The sequence below is a fragment of the Bos indicus x Bos taurus genome, chromosome 10, assembly GCF_003369695.1.
Source record: "Bos indicus x Bos taurus breed Angus x Brahman F1 hybrid chromosome 10, Bos_hybrid_MaternalHap_v2.0, whole genome shotgun sequence".
Lineage (NCBI taxonomy): Eukaryota > Metazoa > Chordata > Mammalia > Artiodactyla > Bovidae > Bos > Bos indicus x Bos taurus.
In genome coordinates this window covers 76,690,459-76,717,850 of record NC_040085.1, presented here as the reverse complement: position 1 = coordinate 76,717,850, position 27,392 = coordinate 76,690,459, and the positions used below count along the sequence as shown (strand labels likewise).

Genomic DNA, 27,392 nt, shown 5'->3' with positions numbered 1-27,392 from the left:
GCAGGCAGGAGAGCATATGTTTGATGTACTGGAACCACTTAAATTCCTCCAGGGTGGCACATGCACCTGAATGGTCCATTAGAAAGAATAATCAGGCAAGATGCTGGGAGTCTGGGGCAGCAAGAGTCAAGCCGGTCAGAAAGGAGCCTGCTACAGCCACCCAGGTATAAAAGTCAAGGGCCTGAGGGACTTCCTGGCAGTCTACTGGTTAATATTCTGCGCTTCCAGTGCAGGGTTTGCGGGTTCAATCCCTCGCTGGGGAACTAATATCCCGCATGCATGTACTGTGGCCAAAATAAATAAATTTTTTAAAAAAGGTCAAGGGTCTGCATAAGATGGTGGCAATAAAACAAAAAGGACAAGTTGAAAACAGTCAATTCAAAAGGGGGAAAAGGCAAGGCGAGGCTTGGTCCTGAACCAGAGCCAAGGTAAAAGAAAGGCACGAGTCCAAGACGACTTCTGAAGTCAAGTCAGTCGCTCAGTCGTGTCCAACTCCATGCGACCCATGGACTGTAGCCTATCAGGCTCCCCCGTCCATGGGATTTTCCAGGCAAGGGTGCTGGAGTGGATTGCCATTTCCTTCTCCAGGGGATCTTCCCGACCCAGGAATCGAACCCGGGTCTCCCGCATTGCAGGCAGATGCTTTACCGTCTGAGCCACCAGGGAAGCCCCAGATAACTTCTAAGAGGCATCAGAAAAGGTCATGAAAGCAGCAGGCAGTGGCCAGGCAGAGGCAGGCGAGGAGAGCAGTGAGCGCAGTGTGGATTAGCGCAGGGCAGCTTTGTTTACAGAAACATCAAAGTTCACTCCTCACTCCACAAACACACACAGCTAAGGGAGGGTCTGCTATTTTCCCTGGTCGCAGCACAGGCTATAGTTTCTGTAGATCTGAAATCTGTATCAGTGCCACCAAAGTTAAAGAGCTTTGATAAAGCGAGGTGAAAGCAGCCGGGCACATGGGACTACATGCTGTATGACAGAAAACGTCCAGAAGAGGCAAATTCTAGAAAAATGGACAGCAGGTCAGCGGCAGCCTAGGGATACGCAGGGAGGTGGGTGGGAAATGGGACTAGAGTTTCTTCCGGGGTGACAGACATGCTCTCAAACTGTTTACGGTGGGGGTCACCTTACGAATTACTGACTGACCTGTACACTTCAATGGGAAACTGCACAGTAAGTGAATTATAACTCAATAAAGGTTATTTAAAAAAAAACAAAACCTTAGTAGTGCATAGTAGTGCATACATAGGTACTGTGACTTCAGAAGCTTAGAGATTATCTCCCCAGTTAAAATGATTTTGAAACTAGGGTTCAAATAAAAAGCCATTATATGATTTGGAAATCCCAAAAGTTCTGAGAAAGTCTTAAGGAAGTTGTGTTCCTTCTAGGAGAAAACAATTAAGCATGGAAAAGATACAGAACTAAATATACAAATATTATTTAAATTATTTCTTACAATTGATTTAAGCTTTCTAAAATGTACTTCAAAAGGAAAGACAAAGACTGAAGGTTTTATGAGACAAGTATGTCAAGTGATTCTGTACTGAATACCTATAGTTCAGTTTCTTAGACGTTAAATCAAATAATGTACAGTAAGCAGATGCAAGGAAAAGCAAAAAGATTACATAACTTGACAATTATTGAGCAGATGGGTCAACTTATGTTATAAATCTGAAGACCTGATAAAAACCCTAACATGGAGAGATGTCCTCTTGCTTGAAAGATAACCAGAGAACTACCCAAATAATCTCTGCCTCCACAGTACCTACAGAAAAACAGTTCTTGTCCCGATAGCTTGGTTGTTCAGTCACGAAGTCATGTCCAACTCTTTGCAACCCCATGGACTGTAGCACGCCAGGCTTCCCTGTTCTTCACTATCTAAGATTGCTCAAACTCATGTCCACTGAGTCGATGATGCCATCTAACCACTTCAACCTCTGTCTTCTCCTGCCCTCAATCTTTCCCAGCATCAGGGTCTTTTCCAATGAGTTGGCTCTTCGCAGCAGGCAGGCAAAATATTGGAGTTTCAGTTTCAGCAGCAGTCCTTCCAATTTGATTTCCTTTAGGACTGACTGGTTTGATCTTCTTGTCTTCTCCAGCATCACAGTTTAAAAGCATCAATTCTTTGGCTCTCAGCCTTCCTTATGGACCAACTCTCACATCAGAACATGACTACTGGGGAAAAAACCATAGCTTTGACTATAACAGATATTTGTTGCCAAAGTAATGTCTGCTTATTAATATATTAAGTGTGTCATAGCTTTTCTTCCAAGGAGCAAGCATCATTTAATTTCACTGTCTGCAGTGATTCTGGAGCCTAAGAAAATAAAACCCGTCAGTTTCCACTTTTTCCCCATCTATTTGCCATGAAGTGATGGGACTAGATGGCATGATCTTAAGTTTTTTGAACGTTGAGTTTTAAACCAGCTTTTTCACTCTCCTCTTTCGCCTGATGCCTTGCTTCACTGTTAAAGCCATTACTGCTCTCTTTCTATTGAACACCTAGAACATTTTTTAGACCAAGTTCCCAAAGACTGTCAGTTATGCATCAAGTTATATTCGCTTCATGTGTCAGGCTCTCAAAGGCACCCTTTTAAAATGGCTTTACCTTCACCTTCTGCATCACATAACCTGCAACGAGCACACACCACTGATGCCAAATGAAGTGTGTAAACCAGGAGGGCAGTGAAGAAACAACAGTAGCATTACTGATCAAACTGCCTCATGGATCAAAAGAACCAAGAACCACCATCATCTCTCTCAAATGAAGATGTTCCTAAAACAACATCCTAACTGTTGGGAAAATATCAATTATCAGCAAATACTGTATTTCAAACCTACAACGATTTACTACTACCTCTAAAGAAAGATGCGTTATACATTCAGAATACCACTGATTGAAATATAAGACTGATGGACTTTTTGTTGCTGTTGCTCAGTCCCCAAGTTGTATCCAACCCCTTGAGACCCCATGGGCTGCAACACACCAGGCTTCCCTGTCCCTCACCATCTTCCAAATGGAGAGAGTCCCTCTCCAATGGGAGTCCCTCCCAAACTCCCAAAGTTTGCCCAAGTTCATGTCCATTGAATCAGTGATGCCATCCAACAATCTCATCCTCTGTCACCCTCTTCTCCTTCTGCCTTCAATCTTTCCTAGCACAGAGTCTTTTCCAATGAGTTGGCTGTTTGAATCATGTGGCCAAAGTATTGGAGCTTCAGCATCAGCCACTTTCAACACTTTTACTTAGATCCTAAACAAATTTTAATTCAGTGGATTCAAATATACATTTAACATATGTCATCTGACTGTAAGAAAACTTTAAGCAACCAAAAATATATGATTACATAAACAGGCATTCTGAAAGAAATACAGAGAGTGGTCCCCTTATAAATCGGGTCTATTAGACCCAATTTATTAACTGTTCAAAGTTATAGAAAGCATAAAACAATAAAGACTTTGAGAAAGGAAAGAGCTGGGGTTCTTTTCCACTACAACATCCTCCCACATATTAAGTAAAGTCACTTTTGCCAAAAGCTCTGTTAACTCAGGGGCAAGTCTGGCGCTACACACCCATTTACCACCCCAACGGCTCTACACAAAAGGAAGCCCCCTGACACCAAGTTCTCCCAAAAGCTGCTCAGGAATCACAGAATCAAAGAGATCACAGGATCAAAGGATCAGGAATCACAGGATCAAAGAGAATGCTTTTCCACCTATCCACAGAGAAAGCCAGCCTTCAGAGGGAAAATGCCAACTTTCCCCAATTACATTCTGGCCTATGACATAAGTAGCTCCACAAAGTATATAAGATGGTAACCAATCTACTTTCCAGAAATAATACCACCAAGACAGGACATTACTTCAGCAGTCTGAACTTTTTTTCTCTCTCATTTGATCTCAAGAATTCTGAGATGGGCAAACACTTTCCCCATTTTCACACCAAAGAGAAAAGCGAAGCTTGTGAGGATTAATAGGCCTGCCCAGCTGCCAACCTGACTTGGTCCACACTATCTCATACCCAATATGTACCACTCCACTCGACTCCCCACCCAAACCTGCTCCTCCAGCCTTCCCCATTCCAATACATGGCACCTCCATTATTCCAGTTGCTCAGGCCCCAAATCTTGGTGTTACCCTTGACTCCACTCTTTCTCTCAGTCCACATCATTCACCCTTCTGTGAACCAAACCACGTTAGCCCCACCTGAGATGAGTCCAAAATCCAGCCACCTCTCATCGCCTCTGCTACTGCACATCGTATCTCACCTAGGTGACTGCTAGACCTTCTCCGTCTCCACCTTTGCCCCCACCCCTCATTCCATTCTCTACACATCAGCATTCTGTCTCTTAAAAATATGTCAGATAAATCCCTTTGGACAAAACCCTCCGGTGGCTTCCCTTATATTCTGGGATGAGAACAGTATCTACCATCTAGAAGGGGTTCATTGAACATTGCTGATTAGTAAGTGAAGGGAAAATGGCCAAAGTCACAGTGCCAGTGTGACACAAATCTTCCAATGCTCTTCGGTAAGATGGAGACCGGATTTATAATAGCCAACAATCCACATGAGAGAAAACTCTTAATTTTTAATCTGGTAACTCAAATCTTATCGGGTTTGATCCCTGCGTCAGGAAGATCCCCTAGAGGAGGGCATGGCAACTCACTCCAGCACTCTTGCCTGAAAAATTCCACGGACAGAGGAGCCTGGCAGGCTACAGTCCATCGAGTCACAAAGGGTTGGACACAACTAAACACATGCACACACACAAACTCAATCTTATAACACATAATCAATCCTATGCTGCATTTCTAACAACAAATTAAAACGAAAACATCGTTGTATAAAGCCATGAAATCTCACACTAGGTTATCTGAATACTATAGATCTGGCAGCAAGGGCAACTGCCAGCTTATTACTGCAGCATTGGTCAGCAGACCCTCTGCGTGACTCTTCTGCATTCAGTGACATGATGCCACCATATCTCAAGACCAGCTCACACAAAAGCGAAAAGGGCTCTAACAGACTCAGAAGTGAGCACCTAAGAGAAGAGGTGCTAAGTGTTTCTAAATCTCTGCACACTGGCACTACACCAATCATCTGAAACTGGAACTGACTTTCTAGTGTGTTACAAGTAACATCAGAAAGACTAGCTTCAGAACTGTCTCCTGCCAAAATGAAGAAAGACTCTCAGCTGAGTTAAAATGTTGATTATTTTCAGATCAGAGTGAAACTAATACTAAAATTATTCACCATTATAGAATTTTCTCACTAAAATGTTTGAGTTAAAAACAAAAATTCTAAATTTCTCATTAGCTCTTTCAAAAATATGTCTACTATCTGCAAAAAAAGCCCTAAATCTCACTAACTCATAATAATACAGTCTTCCCTGGTGGCTCAGACGGTAAATCGTCTGCCTATAATGTGGGAGACCCAGGTTCAATCCCTGGGTTGCGAAGATCCCCTGGAGAAGAAAATGGCAATCCACTCCAGTACTCTTGCCTAGAAAATCCCATGGATGGAGGAGCTTGGTAGGCTACAGTCCATGCGGTCACAAAGAGTCGGACATGACTGAGCAACTTCACTTTCACATAATACATTCACAGAATTTTAACATTTGGTCTCAAAGGAAGTTTAATTCAACCCTCAACTTTCCTACTACAAGTGAAAAGGTTACCTGGTTCATAATAAGTGAACAGTGAAGATTTGTTGAATGAATGAACACATGACTGAAGATCCAAAAGGCTATAGCAGTTCAGTCGCTAAGTCGTGTTCGACTCTTACAACCCCGAGCACTATAGCCTGCCAGGCTCCTCTGTCCATGGGATTCCCCAGGCGAGAATATTGGAGTGGATTGCCATTTCCTTCTCCAAGGGAACTTCCCGGCCCCGGAATCAAACCCAGGTCTCCTGAACTGCAGGCAGATTCTTTACTGACTGAGCTACAAGGGAAGCCCAAAAGGGGTATATGACTCTTTAAAGATCCGACAATTAGTGGAAAAATCTAGAAGTAGCCAAAACTAGGTGTTTAGATTTCCTTGGAGTGGGCTTGGAAGTAGGGGGGAAAAAACAAGATTTGAAAACCTTATCTGGGTCCTCAGGAAAACCTTAAGCAAAATTCATTAAAGCCTGTTTCCTTTAGTTCTGTTACTTAGAAAAGCACTTGATAAAATAAATTTAGCCAAGTCGGATCTCCTTGGAAACCAAGAGGCAGAATTGTCTAGTGTTTTTTTCTTCCTCCACACAAAGAATATTTAATGTAGGACTATTTTCATAATAAACAGCTACAATTGTTTTGCATCAAAACACGTGGCTTTTGGCAAAAAGGAAAAATCCAACCAGATGAGAGGAACGGATTACTGAGAAGGACCACATCAATCACTGGAAGATTATCAGCCACATGAGGGCAGGAGCTGTGCATCCTTTTTCCACTAGAAGCACCCACTAGCCCTTGGCATGTGAGTGAATGAGTGAGTGAGTGAAAGTTGTCCAGTCGTGTCCGACTCTTTGCGACCCCATGGACTATTCAGTCCATGGAATTCTCTAGGCCAGAATACTGGAGTGGGTAGCCTTTCCTTTCTCCAGGGGATCTTCCCAACCCAGGGACAGAACCCAGGTCTCTAGCATTGCAGATGGATTCTTTACCAGCTGAGCCATAGGGGAAGACCTGGCATGTAGCAGGAGTCAATAAATACTTATGAATTAATTAGTAAGTAAATAAAGTAAGTAATTAAATTAGTAAGTAAACTAGTAAGTAAATTACTCCTTCCAGACCCACCCATGCAGACTTAGATTCATTTGGTAACCACTAAACAATACCTTGTGCGTGCATGAGTGCGTGCTAAGTCACTTCAGTTGTGTTCAACTCTTTGCAACCCTGTGTACTGTAGCCTGCCAGGCTCCTCTGTCCATGGGATTGTCCAGGCAATACTGGAGGGGGCTGTCATGATCTCCTCCAGGGGATCTTCCCGACCCAGGGAAGATCTTTTATGTCTCTTGTATCAGCAGGCAGGTTCTTTACCACTAGCACCAGCTGGGATGCCCAATCAATGCCTTGCCTTGCATATGCAAGCACAGGACATCTTTCCTCCACAGAAATTCTACCAATTGTCCCCTCAAGGAATACACTTATCCAAAATATCCTTATACTTTTACTAAGGTGAGAAAGTATATCTTACATAGCCTAAATTACTAAAGTAGCCACTGAGTTTGCTGTTCTGGGTACAGTCTCTCTCCTTCAATTCAGCCTATACAACTCGGCCAGGTTAATTTTATGTTCTTTGTACATCCTAGAAAATACAACAGTACTGTGGCTAAGTATTCTATTTTTGTGTGGCCCACTGCTATTCATTGAGCAGATATGGAAAATCAGCAATTACTGGACTGGAATGGGAAAGGCAAAAGAGTGTCAATGAAAAAAGTCCCACATAGTAAAAGGCCTCATAATAACTGACCCCCTTTGAAAATCTTGAGATTACTATCAGAGGCTTTCATTAAAAAGACTCTGACGGTTAATTTTCTTTAGCACAATGCTAGAACTGACACAGATGGTTTAAGTATTTATACCCATTGAGGTAACACATTCAATCTTCAAGATCAATTCAAGGTTCATCACCTTTTTGAAGCTTTCCCAAATCATAGGACTCAATATCTGTGAAAACACTTTGTAAACTAGGAAGTGCTAGACTATAGGTCTTATCATACTAGTTGCCAACTGACAGCCTCGTCTACATTCTGCCATTTAAATCATCTTACTTAATTCTTCAAGTGGGTCTAGTCTCCTCCCAAAAAATGAAGAATTCTTTGAATTGTTTTCTCAATTTCTCTATCATGTCTCTATTTCTCAACACCTACAACAGCGTAAGTTAAAAATAAGTATCACTCAAACTTTCTGACTTCAATATATGTTACAAAAATAATCTAAAAAGCTAAAAGTGGTACTGACATGGTGGTTTAGTCACTAAGTCATATCCAACTCTTGCGATCTCATGGACTGTAGTCTGCCAGGCTCCTCTGTCCACGGGATTCTCCAAGCAAGAATACTGGAGTGAGTAATAGCCATTTCCTTCTCCAGAGGATCTTCCTGACCCAGGAATTGAACCTGGGTCTCCTGCACTGCAGGTAGATTCTTTACCAACTCAGCTGTGAGGGAAGCCCTGGTACCATAGAGACAGACAAATAGATCAATGGAACAGAAGACAGTCCAGAAATAAACAATCAAGAATGTGGCCAACTGGTCTTTGACAAGGATAGTAAGACCACTGAAAGGGAAAAGCAGAGTCTCTTCAACATATCCAGCTGAGAAGACCTGATATCTGCACACAAAAGAAGCAAGTCGGGTCCTCATCTTACACTACATATAAAAATTAACTCAAAATGGATTAAAGACCGAAGTGTAGGAAGTACAACTATAAAACTTCTAGACAAAAACACAGAAAACTTCATGATGTTGGACTTGGCAATGACTTCTTGGATACGATGCTAAAAGCAAAAGGGATTGCTTTTTGATGGGACTACATCAAAACTGTAAACTCTCATGGATTAACTGACACAATGCAATAAAAAGGGGGTGTACGAAAGGGGAGAAAATACGTGCAAATCATGCACCTGACAAGGGGCTAATATTCAGAATATATAAAGAACTCCTACAACTCAACAAGGGGTTAATACCCACAATATATAAAGAGCTCCTACAACTCAACACGGGGCTAATATCCACAATACATAAAGAGCTCGTACAACTCAACAAGGGGCTAATACCCACAATATATAAAGAACTCCTACAACTCAACAAGGGGCTAATACCCACAATATATAAACAGCTCCTACAACTCAACAAGGGGCTAATACCCACAATATATAAAGAACTCCTACAACTCAACAAGGGGCTAACACCCACAAATATATAAAGAACTCCTACAACTCAACAAGGGGCTAATACTCACAATATATAAAGAACTCCTACAACTCAACAACAAAAACTCAAATAACCTAATCAAAAAATGAGCGGACTTAAGACATTTCTACAAAGATGATATGCAAATGACCAAGAAGCACATGAAAGATGCCCAATATAACTTATCAATAGAGAAATGCAAATCAAAACCACAGTGAGACATTACTTCCTGCCCATTAGAATGGCTACTATCAAAAAATAATAACAAGTGTTGGCAAAGAAGGGCAATAACATCAAAACACTGCTGGTGGGAGTGTAAAATGGTATAACCGCTATGAAAATGAGTATGGAGGTTACTCAAAGAAATTAAAAAGAGAACTATTATATGATACAGAAATCTCACTTTTGAGTATATAGCCAAAGGAACTGAAAACAGGGTCTCAAAGAGATACGTGAGCATCATGTTCACAGCAGCACTATTCACAATCGCCAAGAGGTAGAAGCAACCCAAATGTCCACCTGTGAATGGACAGGTAAACAAAAGTGATACACACACACAATGTATATTCCCTGGTGGCTCAGCTGGTCAAGAATCCACCTGCGATGCAGGAGACCCCAGTTCGATTCCTGGGTCACAAAGATCCCTGGAGAAATGGTGGGCTACCCACTCCAGTATTTGGGGGTAAATACTCCAGATGCTCAGATGGTAAAGAATCCGCCTGCAGTGCAGGAGAGCTGGGTTAGATCCCTGGGCTGGGAAGACTGCCTAGAGGAGGGCATGGCAACCCACTCCAATATTCTTCCCTGGAGAATCCCCATGGAGAGAGGAGCCTGGTGGGCTACAGTCCACAGGGTCACAAAGAGTTGAACATGCCTGAGCACAAAGCACAGTATTATTCAGCCTTAAAAGGGAAGGAAATCCTACCACCTGCCAACAGGAATGAACCTGGAGGACACTATGCTAAGAGAAATAAGCCAGTCACAAAAAGAGAAATACCACATGCTACCACTTAGAGGAGGTATCTAAAAAGTTCAAATTCATAGAAACAGAAAGTAGACCGTTGATTGCCAGGGATGGGGGAAGGGAAAGGAGAAGTTGTGTAGTGGGTACAGTTTCCAATTTGCGAGATGAAAGCAGTCGGAACTTCTGTTTCACAACAATATGAATATACTTAACATGCTGCTGCTGCTGCTGCTGCTGCTGCTAAGTCGCTTCAGGCGTGTCTGACTCTGTGTGACCCCATAGACGGCAGCCCACCAGGCTCCCCCGTCCCTGGGACTCTCCAGGCAAGAACACTGGAGTGGGTTGCCATTTCCTTCTCCACTGCATGAAAGTGAAAAGTGAAAGTGAAGTCGCTCAGTCTTAGTGACTCCATGAACCGCAGCCTACCAGGCTTCTCCGCCCATGGGATTTTCCAGGCAAGAGTGGGGTGCCATTGCCTTCTCCGATACTTACCATGACTAACCGTATTGTTAACAACAGTTGAGATGGCAAATTTTAGGCTATGTGTTCTTTACCCCAGTAATAAAAGTAAGTGCCACATGCAACCACCAAATTGGATTTACTTGTTCTGGCTCCACTGCAGGAGTTCTAAGCAGCATGATCCTTTCAGCTGCTGGCAGTCATTTCCAAATTTCTTCCAAGTTGTCTTTTTCAACCAAGGGGACAGTACACATGATCGGAGGCTCTCCTACACCCATCCAAACTGCAGTTTCCACATGCACCTTATTGTCAAGCATAAATCCAAACACGATATAAAAGCCATTGTGTTCTCAACTGAGTGGGGGAGGAGCATAAAAGAATCACCTGTTGAGTTTCTTCAAACCACCCAATCACCCAGAGAAATACCCGACAGGCCACTGTGAGCCTCCACCACCCCCTACACATCTGATCCAAACCCTTAAAAAAACCACTATTTTTAAATTCTCCCTTGAAGACAGCCTTCAGAACAATCCCATTGAAAGTGATTATTAGGTTGAGGCTCTCTTAATAAGACTTTTCTGTGAATCCTATAGCTCTCTAAAACCTATCATGTATCTACTGAAACATTATTTTGTCATGCAATTATTATACCCCATTTCCTATTACAAATATCAGTGCTAAGATCCTAATTAAAATAAATAAATAAAGTAACACTGAGGCTCTTGGAAGAATCACAGGCACTTCTCAAACCAGAAAAGAGATGAGGGTCAGGAACCACTTTCAGTCTTAAGCCTCCTAACGGGTTTCCCAAGGGCACATTCTGAGCCAGGAGTCAAACCCCATCCCAAACATACATATGCACACAGAGCACGCCCTCTTTACATGGGAAATTCCAGCTACTCAGAAATTATAGACTCTAGCAAAATATATTGGCAGAACCTTCTGAGGTCTTCGTTGGGGCAGCCAGAAGTATGGTCGGGGGAAAGGGAGGAGTTAAATCAACTATACACAGCTCTTACTTCAAGAGTAAGAACAACTTGTTTTCAGTCTCTGAAAGAAAAGGCAGTATGGTTCGCACAAGTCACACATTTACATTTCTTGCAAAAATACTCCTTTCCATTTATTTCCCTAAGTATGTACAGGTGAAAAAGGTCAGGTAGGGCGGTGGTGAGGAGATACCCCTCGTCCAGGTTAAGAAGCAATGGCTATGCTTTGCTGGAGCAGCCATGAAGCGATACCCCATGCCCAAGGTAAGAGAAACCCAAGTAAGACGGTAGGTGTTGCAAGAGGGCATCAGAGGGCAAACACACTGAAACCATACTCACAGAAAACTAGTCCATCTAATCACACTAGGACCACAGCCTTGTCTAACTCAATGAAACTAAGCCATGCCCGTGGGGCAACCCAAGATGGGCGGGTCATGGTGGAGAGATCTGACAGAATGTGGTCCACTGGAGAAGGGAATGGCAAACCACTTCAGTATTCTAGCCTTGAGAACCCCATGAACAATATGAAAAGGCAAAATGATAGGATACTGAAAGAGAAACTCTCCAGGTCAGCAGGTGCCCAATATGCTACTGGAGATCAGTGGAGAAATAACTCCAGAAAGAATGAAGGGATGGAGCCAAAGCAAAAACAATACCCAGCTGTGGATGTGACTGGTGATAGAAGCAAGGTCCGATGCTGTAAAGAGCAATATTGCATAGGAACCTGGAATGTCAGGTCCATGAATCAAGGCAAATTAGAAGTGGCCAAACAAGAGATGGCAAGGGTGAATGTCGACATTCTAGGAATCAGCGAACTGAAATGGACTGGAATGGGTGAATTTAACTCAGATGACCATTATATCTACTACAGCGGGCAGGAATCCCTCAGAAGAAATGGAGTAGCCATCATGGTCAGCAAAAGAGTCCGAAATGCAGTACTTGGATGCAATCTCAAAAACGACAGAATGATCTCTGTTCATTTCCAAGGCAAACCATTCAATATCATAGTAATCCAAGTCTATGCCCCAACCAGTAACACTGAAGAAGCTGAAGTTGAACGATTCTATGAAGACCTACAAAACCTTTTAGAACTAACACCCAAAAAAGATGTCCTTTTCGTTACAGGGGACTGGAATGCAAAAGTAGGAAGTCAAGAAACACCTGGGGTAACAGGCAAATTTGGCCTTGGAATACGGAATGAAGCAGGGCAAAGACTAATAGAGTTTTGCCAAGAAAATGCACTGGTCATAACAAACACCCTCTTCCAACAACACAAGAGAAGACTCTACATATGGACATCACCAGATGGTCAACACCGAAATCAGATTGATTATATTCTTTGCAGCCAAAGATGGAGAAGCTCTATACAGTCAGCAAAACCAAGACCGGGAGCTGACTGTGGTTCAGATCAGCCAAATTCAGACTGAAATTGAAGGAAGTAGGGAAAACTAGTAGACCATTCAGGTATGACCTAAATCAAATCTCTTATGATTATACAGTGGAAGTGAGAAATAGATTTAAGGGCCTAGATCTGATAGATAGAGTGCCTGATGAACTATGGAATGAGGTTCGTGACACTATACAGGAGACAGGGATCAAGACCATCCCCATGGAAAAGAAATGCAAAAAAGCAAAATGGCTGTCTGGGGAGGCCTTACAAATAGCTGTGAAAAGAAAAGAAGCGAAAAGCAAAGGAGAAAAGGAAAGATATAAGTATCTGAATGCAGAGTTCCAAAGAATAGCAAGAAGAGATAAGAAAGCCTTCTTCAGAGATCAATGCAAAGAAATAGAGGAAAACAATAGAGATCTCTTCAAGGGAATTAGGGATACCAAGGGAACATTTCATGCAAAGATGGGCTCGATAAAGGACAGAAATGGTATGGACCTATCAGAAGCAGAAGATATTAAGAAGAGGTGGCAAGAATACACAGAAGAACTGTACAAAAAAGATCTTCATGACCCAGATAATCACGATGGTGTGATCACTGACCTAGAGCCAGACATCCTGGAATGTGAAGTCAAGTGGGCCTTAGAAAGCATCACTACGAACAAAGCTAGTGGAGGTGATGGAATTCCAGTTGAGCTATTCCAAATCCTGAAAGATGATGCTGTGAAAGTGCTGCACTCAATATGCCAGCTAATTTGGAAAACTCAGCAGCGGCCACAGGACTGGAAAAGGTCCGTTTTCATTCCAATCCCAAAGAAAGGCAATGCCAAAGAATGCTCAAACTACCGCACAATTGCACTCATCTCACACGCTAGTAAAGTAATGCTCAAAATTCTCCAAGCAAGGCTTCAGCAATAATATGTGCACCATGAACTTCCTGATGTTCAAGCTGGTTTTAGAAAAGGCAGAGGAACCAGAGATCAAATTGCCAACATCCGCTGGATCATGGAAAAAGCAAGAGAGTTCCAGAAAAACATCTATTTCTGCTTTATTGACTATGCCAAAGCCTTTGACTGTGTGGATCATAATACACTGTGGAAAATTCTTCAAGAGATGGGAATACCAGATCACCTGATCTGTCTCTTGAGAAATTTGTACATAGGTCAGGAAGCAACAGTTAGAACTGGACATGGAACAACAGACTGGTTCCAAATAGGAAAAGGAGTACGTCAAGGCTGTATATTGTCACCCTGCTTATTTAACTTATGTGCAGAGTACATCATGAGAAACTCTGGGCTGGAAGAAACACAAGCTGGAATCAAGATTGCAGGGAGAAATATCAATCACCTCAGATATGCAGATGACACCACCCTTATGGCAGATAGTGAAGAGGAACTAAAAAGCCTCTTGATGAAAGTGAAAGTGGAGAGTGAAAACGTTGGCTTAAAGCTCAACTTTCAGAAAACGAAGATCATGGCATCTGGTCCCATCACTTCATGGCAAATAGATGGGGAAACAGTGGAAACAGTGTCAGACTTTATTTTTCTGGGCTCCAAAATCACTACAGATGGTGAGTGCAGCCATGAAATTAAAAGACGCTTACTCCTTGGAAGGAAAGTTATGACCAACCTAGATAGCATATTCAAAAGCAGAGACATTACTTTGCCAACAAAGGTTCATCTAGTCAAGGCTATGGTTTTTCCTGTGGTCATGTATGGATGTGAGAGTTGGACTGTGAAGAAGGCTGAGTGCCGAAGAATTGATGCTTTTGAACTGTGGTGTTGGAGAAGACTCTTGAGAGTCCCTTGGACTGCAAGGAGATCCAACCAGTCCATTCTGAAGGAGATCAGCCCTGGGATTTCTTTGGAAGGAATGATGCTGAAGCTGAAACTCCAGTACTTTGGCTACCTCATGCGAAGAGTTGACTCATTGGAAAAGACTTTGATTCTGGGAGGGATTGGGGGCAGGAGGAGAAGGGGACAACAAAGGATGAGATGGCTGGATGGCATTACTGACTCGACGGACGTGAGTCTGAGTGAACTCTAGGAGTTGGTGAAGGACAGGGAGGCCTGGCGTGCTGCTATTCATGGGGTCCCAAAGAGTCAGACACGACTGATCGACTGATCTGATCTGATGTACAGGTGAAACAAGGAATCAAAGTTAGCCAAACTGGGTGAAAATTTTACAACATTCTATTAATGTATAATTATATATACCTCCTATAAGTATCTCCATATAAGTACCCTCTGTTCTTAAAGACATGAAACATCACAGTTTAGTCATCAGTTGTTTCTCTGAAAGCATCAGAAAATGAAAAGAAACTTATAAAAACCAACAGTCAGTCAATTGTGAGAACTAAGATTGTAAAAGGAAATGCAAAGATCTCAGAATATATCAAACTATAATTCCTATCTAGGCAAATAATTGAGAATATAAAAAAAAAGAATTAGAAAAAAATATAATAGGAACCAACGTAAATGATACTGATCAGAGTCAAGTCTTGACTATAGGAATGTGGTCATTCAGCACACAGTCCTTTGCTTTTTATTTCTTAATAGCTTCATCCTGAGAAGTCTGGACCTCATTCTAAAAGAGAGCAAGACGTTGAGCCGCAGAAGAACAATCAAAGATTATAGACTATACTTATAGCTCTGGTAAAAGGCTTTCTGGAAAAAACAGAGAAAAGAAAAATAACCAAAATTCACTCTGGTGTCTGTGAAAATCACTTAACCGGGACCTACTCTAGGGGAGGAGAAAGAAAAAAAGGAAGCCAGTGGCCACCACGGCCGGCTGGTCAGTCAGCTCCAGTCGCCTCTAAGTGACCCCTGTGTTTGTGCAGATCAGTAACTCTCCATCTCCAGGACAGCATTCTCCAACAAGCAAACATTCTCCCCATGCCTCTCCTGAACTCAAAAAAAGGGAAATCTAACATTATGTAATTGCCCGTTTCCCACAATTTAAAGTTAGGCATACTACAATTCTAATTAGAGGGAGAACTTGGTGCAACATGACAAGTAACAAATTAGGAATCCAAAGGCTGAAAATTCTCATCCCAACCTGCAGAGGCCGAGAGAAACAGCTTCGCCTGCCTCTGTGGCACACCCCCTCAAGGCACTGTTGTTGACTAAAGTTCAACGAAAGCAGCCCCTGACCTTCCTCCGTGTCATTTGGTGTCATCTCTCTAGATCCTCAAGAAAACACTCACTCACGTCCTCTTCCCAGCTGGAGTTATGTCACTCCTCCCAGGCAGAAATAAAAGGCGAAAGTGGATGTGGACCAGTCCCTAACCTCAAAAGACACTCCCTGTGCATTCTCTTACCCAGGTGATCACGAACCCGGTCACACTTGTGTTACTCACCCTCACTCAAACCATCTGTGTTTAAGTGGTCCAAGGTGAAGGGGATCTTTTCCATGTTTCTACGACTCGCTCCAGTGCTCATCAAAAACCCGCGGAACGAATAAATGAGCTATCGTCTAAGAATAATTAACCTAGTCTGTATAAAACCCTTCAAAAACAAAGTGCTATAAAAGTGTGTGGGTTTTGTTTGGCTTTTTTTTTTTTTCTTTTTCTTTCAATTAGCTAAGCATAGAAAAAAAAACAAAAATCCAATGAGGCCAATTTCCCAGACCCAAACATTACAAGTGCAATAGATAGAAGGTTCTTAGATTGTCACCCTCAAGTGATAGTGGAACACCCCTATTTTAAATAGCACTGAATGTGGAACAGATACAAATTTTTGTGTGAGCAATGAAGCAATAACACAACGCTTTACCCTCCTGGGGGAAGGGAGAGTCCCTCATCAAAAGGGCAGTCACCCAAGTGGCAAGGATGTTTCTTCTCTCCTGGCTCAGATTACCCCAGTGGAAGTTGGGTGGGGCCATATACATATATATCACTCACATTTTCAACAGGAAGCTTCTACAACATTTTCCTGTTTTATGTGCAATTATACCTCCACCTAACAAATCCTCCCTAGCCTCACTTCCCAATAACCCTTACCTGTAGCTGAGAGACAAGGCCTGAAGTTGCCACTGTTAGAAAAATGAGGGGGCACAACTTTTTTACAAATGAAAAATGAGTTTAAGAAAGGAAAAAATGGTCAACCACAAATTAAATCTGGCTTCTCTAAAGTGTATACAAGTATATTATCCTCCGAGTTGAAAAAAAAAAACTACAGGCGCTATGATGTAAATATTTTTAACTAACTCATAATTTCTTTCTCCACAACTTCATAATTTGAGTAACTCTAAAGCTTAGTTACCAAACACTACATCAATGCAGTGTTTCCTGGCTTTTCAATCGTCATGTACATTTTGTCTCATTAAGTTTTGCTTCTTCTCATTTTAGACATCTAATAAATACTGAACACTTGAGTGGAGGGAAAAAGTAGTAAATAAATTTTAACACGATAGACTCTAAGATGGGGGGGGAGGGGAATAACAGCAAACAAAAGAATACAGTTAAGTCTGAAGACCTGTCTTCCAATCACTGCATGATCACTGACTAGTTCTCCTATACTCTTCAAAAAAAATCACTTCAACTTTCTGGGCTTGTTTCCTCATCTGGAAAATGGAGAAGGGCTAAATGATTTATGCTCAAAATCCCTTCTAACAATCTACGAATCTATTCGTCAGAAAGTAAGAACATGCAATTGCAAATAAAACTATGGTTTACAAGTTTCTTTCATACACATATTCTCAGTAATTTCTGCAGCAAAGAGATGAAGCTTTGCTGAGGAAAAAAAAAAATACATTTTTTCCAGAAAGATAGTTCAGGAAAAGGTTTGATTACTTTTTAATATCCCAAAGCTGGAAAATTTGAAACCCAAACATTCTTGCGACCCCATGGACTGTAGCCCACCAGGTTCCTCTGTCCATGGGATTTCCCAGGCAAGAATACTGGAGTGGGTTGCCATTTCCTTCTCCAGAGGATCTTCCCGAACCAGGGATCGAACCCGGGTCTCCCGCATTGTAGGCAGATGCTTTACCGCCTGAGCCACCAGGAAAGCCTAAAGACAAATACTGGGCCCCATTATTTCCAAAAGTAATTCAAATATGTTATAATTCAAAAATAATTGGCAGTATGCAAAACTTTTATAGGGGTCTCAGGGTATCAGAACATCAAACCAGGGAAGGCCACTACAAATGCCCCACCGCACTGTAAGTTTCTTGAGCCCCAGAACACAGTTTTACCCACCACTGGAATCACAGAACTCAACAGCATGCCTCCCAGACAGAGGCACTCAATAAATACCGTTTGACTTACTACAAACCTCGAAAGATTAGGAATACAGTGATATTATGGAGATAATTTTTTTTTCTGAATTGGAGATATAAAATTCTGTGATCTGAGTTGAAAGGAAAAAAGATGCATTCTATATCAGAGGACTGCTGCTGCTGCTGCTAAGTCGATTCAGTCGTGTCCGACTCTGTGCGACCCCATAGACGGCAGCCCACCAGGCCCCGCCGTCCCTGGGATTCTCCAGGCAAGAACACTGGAGTGGGTTGCCATTTCCTCCTCCAATGCATGAAAGTGAAAAGTGAAAGTGAAGTCGCTCAGTCTTAGTGACTCCATGAACCGCAGCCTACCAGGCTTCTCCGCCCATGGGATTTTCCAGGCAAGAGTACTGGAGTGGGGTGCCATTGCCTTCTCCCATCAGAGGACTAGATCTACTCAAGACTTAGCAACTGAACAACAAAGCTCTATGTTATGGGGATGAGTCAGTCTGTCTTCTTTAAAGAAAGTCCAATTTCATCAGTTTACCAAAAGGCTCAAATCTGCAATGTCACCTGAAAATCTTCGGGCTAGGTATACTTCATATGTACACTGACATGGACCAACAGAAATGATGGCAGGGCAGTGAGGACCAATAGGAAGCATATATTCATGTTATCGTCAATCACTACATACATTCCCCTAAATTGCAAAGATTGAGAGGATCTGTACTCTTAAACATGCTCCGCCTCTCCTCATGCTCCTGTTTCACAGCTCAAAGAGAGAAAACAGCCATTCATTGAAAAACTCTTAACTGATAGAACAGATACACGTCCCAACTCACAGTCAACCAAGGTCCTCCAAAGTCTCTGCACAATCGCTCATCTCCAGCAATCTTCAATTTATGGCTTCAATAAAGTTACTAGAAGGTATTTTTCAATAGTCGTTTTAAAAAAAATTCAAACTGTGGCCAGGGATAGGGGTGGAGAGACCTACACCAAAATTACACATCTAATTCAATGCAAAAGCAAAGTAAGAAAACCAGGAAATCACAGCGAAAGGACAGAGTTAAAAGACTCTTACTATAAAACTGAGTGAGATGCTTTGCAATTAGTATTGCATTACCAGGAGTTCATCAACCTCATCATAGAATCCTATGATGAAGTCACAGTTAATACTGCCTGACACTTCAGATCTAAAAAGTTCACTTCATCAAAACAGCAATTTCAAACTCAAGGAGCAGTACCAGCCACCACAGAGAAGCTATCAGCAACACCTGCTGACTGTCTTGAGCCACCTGCCAAACTTGTTCTCTCACTCAACTAGACAATAATGATATAGTCAACTTCAGGAGTCCTTTACTTAAGCATAATGGGAAGTTATTTCTTCATAACGTAAGAAAATAAGTTAACAGCCACAAAATATCATTCACCCTTCAAAATCTCTTATTTTGCTCCTAACCATTTATGTGCAAATCATCACCCAAAGCATTTTAAATGCACTATTAATTGCTAATGCCTAAGTATAAATAATTTATTTCATGGGAAAAATGTTTTAACATTAATTTTCTCCTTAAGAACTGGCACGTCATCTAATAGACACTTCAGTGACCATAAACTGCTTTATGAAAACCTTTTATTTGAGACTACTCCTGTTACCACTGTTCTATATTATTTCCATCAGATTTTTTAATTCTGCTAAAGGTGGCTTAATTGGAGCTTTGGAAAAAATGAAAAAGAGGAAAGTGAAGGTCATTAAATCTGGATTATATAGAAAATTAATACTATAATTTTTATGTTACTAAACTGGGTGCAGACAATGGTTCTACAGGACTTTATCCTGTACTTTTCCAAAATATTAAGTGAGAGAATCTTTGCCTGGGATGAATATTCCATATGAGAAAATGAGAGAAAGTTGACACTTAACTCCCACAGAGTACAAGTATAAAAACAATGGCTTTAAGAGTCTGAGTCAGAGTTTCAACATGAAAGGTTTGCTTTATAGAGGAAACGCCAACCCCAGTTCATCCAGACAGACCTGGAACCTGATGAAAGTCGACACCTCTACTCTGAAATTTGCATCGCATCACAGGCTCCCAGTTTACAAATGTAATCGTTTAGCAGGTAGTAAGAATTTCACTGAGTGCTGCCTCTAAAATACGCGTCAAGAAAAATAAAATTTGTAAGATAAATGCATCCTAGTGTCCATTAGTTTTGCTTCTCTTCAAAACGAATACCAACAACTCAATTAAACATCTTCCTTGAAAGTGAGCCACTTCCCTCGTCTCTATGTTCTCCAAATAGTGAACCGATGAAATTTCAACCTGCCCAACAAGATTACTTGTCCACCTAGAAATGCCGTGGAGCGATAGGGAGCTTGGCAAATTGCCTTTAAGGTCAGGATCGAAGTTGGAAACAGATGGAGCGAAGAAGAAAAAGTTCTTTTCTGCAGTACCTTCACAACGCCTCAGCCCTCTCGTGGCTTACTTGCTCCAAGAAAAAGCAGGTTTAGAGCATCCTAGGATTTCGCTCCTCACCAGACCCCCGGGAGAGAAATGAACCACCCACGGGCACCGAGCTGCTCTTCCCCCTTTCTCACGATCAAACCTCTCGGCCTGTCCCTCCAGCACAGCGTGCAAAGCGCTCACCCAGGTGACTGAAGGGGAAGGGTCAGCCGGGTGGAAACGAGAGCGGCTGAGTGGGCGCAGCTACCCGGACCGGGGCGCGGGTCTCCCGGCCTCTCGCACAGGCGCCTGGCGGAGAGTTGTGCAGATTCAGATTCCGAGGTGCGCGCGCGCGCGCGCGCCGGGCGCGGTGCAGCTCGGACTCGCCCCCGCCGGGTTGCGCTATCAGCACGCCACCAAATCGGAAATTAAAAACTTTGACCGGCCTCCCGGTGTACTGCTCCGTGCCCCGGACCCGCGCCCTAGCCAAAAATGGGGTAGGGGCTGTCAACAGTCTTGCACCCCTCAACTCCCCTCCCCGAATCCCGGGCGCCGGAGCCACTTACCGCTCGGCCCGGCCTCCCGGTGCCGCCGCGCGTCCGGGCGCGTCCGCCGCGCGCTCTCCCTGGGGGGGAAAGAGAGAGAGAAACCGTGTAGACGGTCCGCGCGCGCTCACTCGCCACCTCCTCTGCGGATAACAGAAGGCTGCGAGGCCGGGTCGGGCGCCGCGCGGAAGGGGAGGGGGGGCTCGGGGGAGGTGGAGGCGCAATCAGCCCAACTCCCGAGCCTGGATCCGTAGGGGACCCGGAATGCAAGCTGGAGAAAAGCCGGCGGGGGTGCTGCGCTCTCGGCGGAGTTGGGGGGGGGGGGGGGCGGAGGTGCACCCCCCAAGTCCCTGGGCATCAACTATTGTTTGGGCGCTCGGGTCCCCGCTGGCGCCGCCTCCGAGGTCCAGCGCCCCCCATCCCGCCCGCCGGCCCCCCCCGCAAAAGAAAGAGCCGAGGGGGCGGCCGGCGCGGAAAGTGAGTGCGGAGTGGCTGGTTGGGGGAAGGTCCGAGGTGGACGCTGAGGAAAGGGGAGGTGCGTGCCAAGTTGGGGGGAGGGGACAGGTAACTGCAAGACGGGGGGCGAGAAGGCCCGGGAGGGTTGGTGGGGGAGGAAATGGGGAGGGAGCCACGGAGGCGGGAGAGGATGGAGCGGCTTGTGGGGGGCCGGGGTGGAGGGGTGGACGGCCTTTGAAGCCCAGACCTGGTCCTCCCCGGGGACCCTCCTCCCGGGGACTCAGCGGCGCTCTGACTTTCGCTCACTTGCTCGCGCACACAGTGAACTCGCTCACAAAGTTGCCGGCGGTGGCAGAGCCGCACTCGCCCTTCCCCTCCCCTTCCCTCCCCGCTCGCCCGCCCCATTCCTTCCCCTCCTTCGCTCCCTCCCACCGTCCCTCCCCAAGTCTCGGGTGAGATCACCAATGTGCTGTTCTGCGCTGCGCTCAAATCTCGCGAGATAAGCGACAACTCAGCCCAGACGGCGGGGGAAGTAGAACGAGTTAGAAGAAGATGGGGGGGGCGGGGGGGGGGGGGGGGGCGGGGAGAGGGGACCGCGGAACTCCTAGTTGCTATGACGACAGCAAAGCCTTGGATTCCTGTCTCCTGCAGAGAGCCCAGGCTGCAAACGTGGGTGCAGGTTGGAAACCTGCACCTTCCCTTGCCCGACGCCCTAATAATGGCGGGGAAAGCAAGGGCTGGAAGCGGGAAAAGGACTTTTAAACCTCTTCGAGAGCGTTACCTGTAGAAGACCAGCATCATGACATCTGGCCAAATTTGGCACATGAGGCTAATTATTTAAGAGGTCCTGGGACAGATTTCTGCCACCGAAGTCAGCACATCTGTGAACCCCCAATTTCCTACCATATATTCAGTTTTTCAACCTTCCTGTCTTAACCTCAGCCCCCAACCTCCACCGACTCCATACTCTACTCCAACCACTCCATACGCTCTTCCCCGCCGCACCTCTTGCCCCCACTCCCCCACCCCAACTTCTTTTCGCGGCTGCCACGACCAGGCTGAGCTCCTCGAGGATCTGCCTTATCCATTTTTTGTATTTATTCTCAGCGCTTCCACAGACTTGGTACATAGTAGGTATTTATTTAATGTCGGAGGCGGGGGAATGCACGCAAAAAGCTATGCTTCTCCTCAGTACCCTCACCTTCCCTGGAAGTATTTGGGCCTAGACTGTAAGTTTCTGCTGCACAGTTTTGTTCTTGACGTTGTTAAACTGTCCTCCTCTTTTTGTTACAAAGAATTATCTGTTTTTCAGTATTTATAATCCCTCCTTTCTCTTTTTCCATTTTTGTCTCAAAAAAAAAAAAAAACCTATTCACCATGGAGAGGGGGAATCATGAAGCTTCTTCAGACGCCACCATCCCTACTCCAAAATGTAGAAATTTTTTTTAGGCGAGTGTGTGTGTGTGTGTGTGTGTGTGTGTGTGTGTGTTCGCGTGCACTTTGCGACCCCCATGGACTGTGTGTGTGTGTGTGTGTGTATGTGTGTTCGCGCGCACTTTGCGACCCCCATGGACTGTAGCCCGTGGCAGGCTCCTCTATCTATGGAAGTTTCCTGGCAAGGATATTGAAAATGCTGTTTAACTCTCCAGGGGATTTTATATACTCACTCCTAAGTAAAATGGATACTGTAACTAGAAGTTAAGCTTAAACGTTTATATCAAAATGAGAGTAAAAATAGATTTCATGGTATGTGAATTATATCTCAATTTTAAAAGTTCGTCCCTATTTACATAAATATGGGAAAACCATTATTTTTTAATCATTTTAAAACCATTATTTAAATCAGTCCCTTAGAACTAGAAACCCATAAAGATTCTTTTAGGTTAGGTGCAAACTTTAATGTTATGTCACTGAAAGCTTTTATATTAGAAACCTAGTGATATAGTGATAAAAAGTACTGGACGAAAACAGGAAACCAGGATTTGAATTTTTCTGCCTTGCTAATAATTGAGTCTCCTGCTAAGCTGCTGCTAAGTCACTTCAGTTGTGTCCGAGGCTTCGGGATCCCATGGACTGCAGCCTACCAGGCTCCTCAGTCCATGGGATTTTCCAGGCAAGAGTACTGGAGTGGGGTGCCATCGCCTAGAGAAGTTATTTAATCTTTCTGATTCTTCATCTCTAAAATGAGATGTAGTCCACATGTTAGGTCATTACAGTTTAAAATTCTATGGCTTTTAGACCTATACAAATTTTCAGTAACAACAGATATTTTCCATTTATGTCAAACAATTTTTAAAATAAGTGTTTCATTTTAAAGTAGCTGAGTTTCACCAAGTTCAGCTACATGTTGACAGGTTGCTTTTAAAGTTCTCTTTTCTCAAGTATAAAAAAAAATATTAACCATGTTACAGTAATTTCAAAGGGAATCCATTGTTCTTTATTTGCTTTTACACTAACTCAAAACAGATTTCTTGTTATTTAATAAATATGCCAACTCAAAACAAAAACCCAAACTAAATACATCCACACCCCCTCCAAAAGTAACCAGAAGAAGGAAAGATGGAGGGAAGGAAGGGAAGAAGTAAGGAACCAAGGAAGGAAAAATCGAAGGAAGAAAGAAGAGTGAGTCTTAAATTCACAGACCAGTATTTTTAACATCAAATTTTTACAAAGAAACACATTGGAGCATCACCATCAATCCCCTTGATCTGTTCTCAGGAACTATCTTTCATAACATAGCACTGTATCTTAAATAGGCTGTTGTTCATTCACCCTGGCTCAACTTTTAACATAATTTTGCCCTTAAAGGATGGCTCCAATCTGTATCCACAAACACAGTACAATTTCAAGGCCACCTGTTTTATGACTCCCGGATAGCCATTTGATACATTTGAAATAACTGACCCAAGTGCTAGCCAAATCTATTAACTTTTTTCAATGTTTCTTATGAGGCTCAAGAGATAGGTATTAGAGTCAAATTACAAAGATAATTTCCCTAACCTTCATGCATAGTGGAATAGTAGAGATTGTCCTAGGGACCAGAAACTACTCTTTCAATACCCTAGGCAACTATTTACCCCTAATTCGTGGTGAAACTTTCACCAGTATTTCTGAGAAACATAAAAATCCACCAAAGCTGAGGTTCCAGCTTCACGGCTGTCTGGATCAGGCACTCTGTCTGCATCTTCACTGACCTACCTGGAGTCTCCAAATGACAGATAAGGGACAGCAGGAGAGGGAAAGGAAAATAGAGTTTGTCAAGCACAGGTTAGATCTCAACCACTTCCTGTCCACTCCTTCTGTTGGCTCTCTATCCACCTCTGCCCAGCCCCCTCCCCGACATGCTCCAGGGATGTGTAACCTTTCCTCTGATAAGAACTCCCTCCCTGTTCATTTCTTAGTTTGTTTCAATTCTATGGACAGTTGAATTCATTTCCTCTGGTTATTCACTTCTACTCAACAACATGCCCTAACATACCAAATATGGAATGAATTTTAACACAAAAGTCTTATCAAGCAAGGAAAATATATCTTTTTAATATTATAAACATGGATTCACATTGGTATGTTTTACAGTTAAAATGTGGTTTATCCAGCCTATTATCATTTCACATGATAACCTATAGGATGTTACTAACTGATATTCAGAGAAATGACTCACCCATAAAGAAGGACCAAAGTGTCCCTCAAATCACTCAAGATTAAATTATATCTAATGCTATTTCACTCTTAGGGTTTAATTGTTTCAGCCTAGGTGATATAACTCTATTGACCTGAATACTAGGTATCTTAGAACATCTAAGCAAGGGAATTCCAGAAAAACAGCTTCTGCTTCATTGATTACACTAAAGCCTTTGACTGTGTGGATCACAACAAACTGTGGAAAATTCTTCAAGAGATGGGAATACCAGACCACCTGACCTGCCTCCTGAGAAATCTGTATGCAGGTCAAGGAGCAACAGTTAGAACTGGACGTGGAACAGTGGACTGGTTCCAAATAGGAAAAGGAGTATGTCAAGGCTGTATATTGTCACCCTGCTTATTTAACTTATATGCAGAGTACATCATGTGAAATGTCAGGCTAGATGAAGCACAAGCTGGAATCAAGATTGCCAGGAGAAATGTCAATAACCTCATATATGCAGATGGTACCACCTTTATGACAGAAAGCAAAGAGGAACTAAAGAGCCTCTTGAAAGTAAAAGAGGAGAGTGAAAAAGCTGGCTTAAAACTCAACATTCGAAAAACTAAGATCATGGCATCTGGTCCCATCACTTCATGGCAAATAGATGGGCAAACAATGGAAACAGTGACAGACTTTATTTTCTTGGGCTCCAAAATCACTGCAGATGGTGACTGCAGCCATGAAATTAAAGGTGCTTGCTCCTTGGAAGAAAAGCTATGACCAACCTAGACAGCATATTAAAAAGGAGAGACATTACTTTGCCAACAAAGATCCATCTAGCCAAAGCTATGGTTTTTCCAGTAGTCATGTATGGTTGTATGAGTTGGACCATAAAGAAAGCTGAGCACCAAAGAATTGATGCTTTTGAACTGTGGCATTGGAGAAGACTCAAGAGAGTCCCTTGGACTGCAAGGAGATCCAACCAGTCAGGACTGGTCCTGAAGCTGAAGCTCCAATACTTGATGCAAAGAACTGACTGATTGAAAAAGACCCTGATGCTAGGAAAGTTTGAAAGCAGGAGGAGAAGGGGATGACAGAGGACAAGATGGTTGAATGGCATCACCAACTTGACGGACATGAGTTTGAGCAAGCTCCAGGAGTTGGTGATGAACAGGAAAGCCTGGTGTGCTGCAGTTCATGGGGTCGCAAAGAGTTGGACATGACTGAGCAACTGAACTGAACTAGAACACCTCATTCTCCCATTCAGATAAAGTATTTATTACATGTTTGAAACATCAACTACTTTATAATCAATGAACGTTCCTTAGCAAAGCTACTACACTTCCTGTCCACTCTCTTACTCTTCTAAAGGACTGTTTCATACTTTCTTCTCCTCCTTCAAATGTCTGGCTTATTACTTACAGATAACTGCCACACTCCTTTTTTTTTTTTTCTCACATTTTGGCCAAGTAGCACAGCTTGTGAGATCTTAATTCCCTGACCAGGGATCTAACCCTCACCTTCTGCAGTGGAAGCACAGCAGAGTCTTAACCACTGGACTGCCAGGGAACTCCCTGGCTATGCTTCTTTCCTTAGTATAATAGAGGCACTCAGAAGAGAACTTAGCACACACTCCATTCCTCCCTATCTACCAACACACCTGCATCTGTCTGCATGTACTCTCTGTCCTCCTTGTACCTGGGATAAATTCTCAATATTCTTAGCCAAAGCTAACCTCACCACCTATATACCCGTTCTTTGACTCCAGGATATTGATTCAGCAATTGTCACCTCTCTGTCCTGCATCAGGAAAATTTCCCTCTGTAGAATCGTTTCTGAGTGCTTATAAACATGCTGTAATATCTGCCTGGTAAAAAATAAAACATTTCCTAGATTCCGTATCAGGAGAAGGCAATGGCACCCCACTCCAGTACTCTTGTCTGGAAAATCCCATGGACGGAGGAGCCTGGTGGGCTGCAGTCCATGGGATCGCTGAGGGTCGGACACAACTGAGCGACTTCACTTTCACTTTTCACTTTCATGCATTGGAGAAGGAAATGGCAACCCACTCCAGTGTTCTTGCCTGGAGAATTCCAGGGACGGAAGAGCCTGGTGGGCTGCCATCTATGGGGTTGCACAGAGTCGGACACAACTGAAGTGACTTAGCAGCAGATTCCGTATCTTTCCACTGCTTCACTTTGCCACTGGAGTCGTCAAAAGTTTTTCTCACACTTGCTATTCCTCTCCTTCCATTGTCTTGAATCCTCTCTGAGCAGCCTTCCTCATTCACCACTCCAGGGGAAACAGGTCTTCACAGGGTCCCTGGTGACTGCCTCATTGCTAAATCCAGTAGGCAATTCCCATCCTCACCTCATTTGACTTCTTATCCTATGGGGAGAGGTTGATCATGCTTATCCT

At 43.4% G+C, this 27,392-nt stretch overlaps 1 protein-coding gene across 7 annotated transcripts in view; it reads right to left on the bottom strand.

Moving 5' to 3' along the window:
* The window catches only part of SIPA1L1 (signal induced proliferation associated 1 like 1), a 520,426-nt gene that overhangs the window by 363,811 nt on the left and 129,223 nt on the right, over window positions 1-27,392 (bottom strand). For 4 of the 7 annotated variants that reach the window (XM_027552311.1, XM_027552318.1, XM_027552321.1 and 1 more), the window contains exons 1-2: window positions 21,597-21,684; window positions 20,915-20,973 (exon numbers count right to left, since the gene is read on the bottom strand). The exons of 1 other annotated variant lie outside the window; for it this stretch is intronic. The gene's annotated coding sequence lies outside the window, so the exon portion shown is untranslated. Of the gene's footprint in view, window positions 1-20,552; window positions 20,673-20,914; window positions 21,371-21,596; window positions 21,685-27,392 lie in introns of those variants that run through there. 2 more of the 7 variants (XM_027552313.1, XM_027552314.1) reach the window with 2 other exon arrangements.